The sequence below is a fragment of the Physcomitrium patens genome, chromosome 4 (assembly GCF_059467195.1).
Source record: "Physcomitrium patens ecotype Gransden chromosome 4, ASM5946719v1, whole genome shotgun sequence".
Taxonomy (NCBI): Eukaryota; Viridiplantae; Streptophyta; class Bryopsida; order Funariales; family Funariaceae; genus Physcomitrium; species Physcomitrium patens.
The window spans coordinates 7679880-7685317 of NC_143413.1; the positions used below are offsets into that span (position 1 = coordinate 7679880).

The following is a 5438-nucleotide window of genomic DNA, read 5'->3' on the forward strand; positions in this document are numbered from 1 at the left end:
TTTTCTTGTAGGCTAATTCTTCTAGTTTCCTATGTTTCTGAACTTGATTCTTCTAAGTTCTATTGATATTGTCGCTCTGATACCATATTGGAAGTATTACTGTAAGACACTTTGTGTGAATAAAATTATTTTTTATTTGATTGTTCTTTACAGAATATATTCTGTTGGGGAGGTCACGCTCTAAACGGTCGTGACTCCCAGTAGAGTCGTGTCTGTTCCGTTTACGACGGAACAGTAGTCTACAGCATGTTCGTTACTACTTCGGTTAGGGCTCCAATACACATCGCATGTTGCTTTCGGGAAATGACTCGAGTAGTGAGGATTTTCATGTCGTCAGCCTGGAAAACTGCGATGACATCAGCTTTTGAGGGATATTCTGCATTCGAATATCTTCTTTCAACCAGTCGCGCTGAGTGACAAGCACAGTTCTGTATGATGACCTCCGCATTCCGACCGACGATGCTGAATTCTGATTGTGGCCGTTTCATCGGGTTACCACGCTTGTGATATTGCGGGCACCAGCGAACAAGACAAAGTTGCAGTGAAATCTGCGCCTGATATTCCAAGCTTGGATTCCTGCCTGAGCAAGAGCTCCACCGCTATATTGAGGATCGGGATGCCCAGCTACATGAGGATTGACCTGAGCAAATGCTGTTTGTTTTTAAACATGAAGGGGATTTTTTATTTCTCGTTCATTCGGGAGGAGACAAGTCAAGATGCAAAGCAGACCACGCTTCGGAGTTTTCCTGAGGCGCATTACAAACGATCATGTCAGCCCGGAACTCGCATCCTTCGAACAGCTTCTGGAGGGGTCAAAAGCTCTGGTTCCGTATGAGGATGAGATCATCAAGACACGGAATTTTTTTTGTCGTTGTTAGTAAGTACCCATTATATTTAGATAGTGACATCATGACTTAATGTCTCTCAATGTCTGAGGTTGACATCAACCTTGTAATACACACTTGGCGAGTATCAATAACATGATGATTACAGTTGCATATGACTTTCTGTTCTTTCAGTTTGTTTTTCTCTCCTCTTTTCAACTTGATGCAACCCTTTCAACAGTTGACAATGGCTTCTGCAGGGCTCACTCCGCAACACAGCGTTCTGCAGGCTGTAGCACACAATTCCTGCTCCATATCCAAAAGGGGGACTGTAACACTTGCTTAGAGGATTGATCCCCTGTTCATCTTTTGTTCTTTTCCGAACTTTCACAAGTTTTGTTCCCAACAAGCCCACCTACAGCTGCAAGGAACTGTCAAAATGAAATGATAGTCTGTTTTTTGTTGTTGGAGGATTTGATATTGCACAATTTGTGCATTCCAGTAAAACGTGTTGTAGTTTTCAACACCCTGTTGATTGGCAAATCTTAGTGGATCTGTCAATAATTTTTTTCAATAATATCTGTCAATAATATTTGTCCCCTACCTAGTCAATCAATAATCTACAACTATCACAACAATGATAGTCATTTGACTAAATAAAAAATTCCAATCAATAGTTCAAAATCAATCTTTGATGCAAGATTGTATGTTGATTATGTGATTGAATCTAAGAATACACATTGTTGTAGTTTGAATCAAAATGGATTGGCAAATCTTAATAGATTTTTCAATTGCATATTTGACCAACTTCGTTATGTGATTCCAATTACTTCTTTAAGTATAAAATTGATATTTTTAAATATATACATTATAGATATAAATATTTTTTTAGTAATTTAAAATTAAAATTAAGATATAAAATTTTCATCCTTGAAAAAAAATTAGAAGCAATAACATTCAAATCTTAAAAAATATGTAATGATATATGCTGATGGAGTGTCAAAGACAAGAATTCAAAGAATGCAAATATAAAAATAAGATATTTCTTAAATAAGATAACAAATATTAAATAAATAAATATATATATTCAAGAAGAAATAAAAATAGCTATTGCCAAAGATTGAGACATTAGAGACTGTTAAAACTAGATTAGAAGCAAGAAAAGAATTGACAAATGTAAAGACGGCTTCATTCTTGTTTTTATATTTACTATCTAATTAAAAGCCATGTGACAATGTTCTATAAAACCTCTAACATATGGCTAATTTATAAGACAAGTTTTCTACATGTATATCATATAGCCAAGTTATACTACAAGTCATCAATATGTGCAGCATAGAATTAACTTGTTGGCCACATTTTCAACCTACCAATTAACTGTAATATGTATAAAAGAAAATATGCATTTAAAAAGCTTTTAAGAAGCTTTTAAGAAGTTTCTCTATAAGATATTATAATATATCTATTTTAATCTATTTTTAACTATTTAAATTATTTAAGTAATTATTAGAATAAATATATATATATATATATATCTATGGCATTACTCCGCCTTCTAATAACAAGTTCCACAAGAAACAATATAAACATATTGAGAAAGTCCAAGATGGAATAAATTATAATTACCACATACTTTAATCTTTGTTTTTTTTTAAGGTAGTTCATAGGTCTTCTCATCCATTGATAATATTTCATAGTATAGTGAAAAGACCATCCTAATATTAAATCATTATTAAATATTTTATAAATTTCTCTAAATAAAATATTTAAAACATCATTAGAAATAGATCCTACTTTCAATAATATCACCAAATATTAAGTTTTTCTTCTAAGGTTGTGATACCAAATGCATTGTATTTTACCATCTATTTGAAAAAAAACATGTCGTTAAGGATCTTTATCTCTATTATATTGTCTTGAAAGATATAAAAATTACAATGTTTTATTTAATAATTTAGCAAATAATAATTCTTAAGTTGAATCTGTTAACTTTTGATTTTGTATCTAGTTAATATTATAAATACAAAAAAAAACCACAATTAAAAGTAAAAGATGGAATATAATCTTTATTGAATCTTGTTTTTTTATAATAAAAAATTGTTTAATTCTTCATTTTGATTTTAATAGATATCATTCATAAAAAGTTTTAATCTTCTTTGTTATATTTTCAAGATTTATAGATGGCTCCCATGTATATTTACTAATATCATATCTAACTCAATGTACAAGATATTTTAACCTATTTCAGCGTTGCTTTGAATCTAAAACGTCTTCTATTTCAAATTCTTAATTGTTGTTCATTTCTATAGAAAAAAGTAGCATTTGTTTTTTTTTTAATATATTTATTATATTATATGGTTTAAAAAGAAATATGTAGAATATAAAATGAAACTTTATAGACTTTGATAGATATAATCAATGAATAAGTGGATTAATCTACTTATAAATAGAAAATGGTCTAAATCTATGGTAATTTAATTCGTCTCAAAGATGACTAGTCTTGATATTACAACAAAATAATCATATCTTATTACTAATGTGGAATTAATTTTATTCTTTCATAATTTATATCTTATGTTGTAATATATCTTACTATATCTTCATAATATGCATATTATATTGATTTTTCTATAATTTAGGCCACCAAAATTCTCTAGATATTAATTTTGGTGTCTTATTATATTTTAAATATTTTGCAGCTAGAAAATTATGACAAGCTTGAACAATATGTAATTTTACTTTATTTTTTTGAATATATAAGTATCTTTTAAAATAAAGTAGATTATTCTTGAATTCAAACTTAAAAGTATTGTGAGACTAAGATTAATTAATCTTAATGCCATAAACAAAAGGATTTGAAGACATACTTGATTGAAGTTGTTTAAAAAAAGTTGAATTAATAATCAATAATAAATTCATTATTAAAAGATAAAACTTCTCATATTTCAAAAAAAATTGTGTATTATTCATTAAAAATTACATTTTTTTAATATAAGATAAAAAAATCTAAAAACAATTGACAAATCTGATTAATTTTATAGCCAATATACAATCTTGGATTCAAAACTTAACAAAAATGTATTCAAGCATGCTTAGTGGCAATTCAAATCGCATGTTGATACAAAATACTTGAGATTCTTGTAATTTGTATAAACAATCACCAAATTTAAAGTGCTTTCTAAATAATGGCTCTATTTTTTAAATAAATCTATAATTACAAGAAGTTTTTTTTAGAATCTTATAATTAATCTTTGTTATTCAAAATTTTCTTGAAATTAAAAGCAATAGGTTGAAATTTGTCATTTGCTCCCATTCGTGACAATATTGCACTCGAGGCAAAGTTTGATGTATCTATTTCCATAAAAAATATTTTTAAAAAGTTAATATAATATAAAATTGTTGTAAAAATAAAAAAATATCTTGAAAGCTTTAAATATTGCTTTAGCTTCTTTATTCTATTTAAGTTTGTTTTTACAAGTCAAACATCAAAGAAGAGCTACAACATGAAAAAAATCCTTGATAAAGATCTAATAATAATTAGTAAATTCCAAAAATATTAAATATCTCTTATTATTCTTAGAATCTTTCAATCTATGATAGTTTGAAAATTCTTACAATCTATTATAAAACCATGATTTGAAATTATATATCTTAAGAAGTCAACTTGAATATTGTGAAATACACATCTTTTCATCTTGGCATAAAATCTTCCATCTCTAAATTTTTGTAACATTTGAAAAATATGAAGTTAAAAATCTTTTGTATTTTTAAAATAAATAAAAATGTCATCTTAATATTAGATGAAAAAATCATCCTAAAATTCTTTTGAAAATTATATTTAAAAGATATTAAAAAATAACTAGAGCATTTATGAATCCAAACAATATGACATTATATTCAAAATATCTATGCATAGTTCAAAATATATTCTTTAATTAATCTCCTTCTTTGATACATATTATATTGTATATTTTTTATAGATCTATTTTTTATGGATCTTAATTTGATTCAATTAATCAAGACGTCTTAATAACAAAAATAGAAGATATCTATTTTTAATAATTATCTTATTAAGTCCTTGATAATCCATACATCTAAAGAGATCTATTTTTTTCTTTACAAATAAGATAAGAGCTTCTATTAGAAATTTTAAATGGCATATGAAATTCTTAGCAAAGTTTTTATTAATGTATTTATTGAATATAATCAATTGATTTTATAATAAGCTATAGATTGGTCCAAATGGCACTTAAATTACTTCTTAAAGGTCAATTGAGTAACTATAAAGAAAATATTTTAGAAGATTATTAACTTCTTTTTTTTCAAAAATATCTTGATAATCTTTATATTGGCTTGAAATATCCTTTAAAATCTTTATACCATTAAAAAAAGGTATAGTATAAATGACAAAAGATTACATTTCTTTTACAACACGCATGAAAGTTCTTACACTTATAAATAAGGATTTGGTTGTATTAGACTTATGATTTTTTACTTGGTGAACAAAACTCTTAATTATATTTTTGAAAAAGTCAAGATTATAAGAAATTCAATCTATTTAAGAATTATATTTTTTAAATTATAATAATTCTAAAATAATTGAATTAAAAAAAG

General features: G+C 26.6%; 1 long non-coding RNA gene across 1 annotated transcript; it reads left to right on the plus strand.

The window, feature by feature from the left end:
• Positions 1-264: 264 nt before the first annotated feature.
• Positions 265-1424, plus strand: LOC141045345 (uncharacterized). Its single transcript, XR_012217409.2, has 2 exons — positions 265-877; positions 1085-1424. It is a non-coding gene; the product is annotated as an uncharacterized LOC141045345 (long non-coding RNA).
• Positions 1425-5438: the final 4014 nt, after the last annotated feature.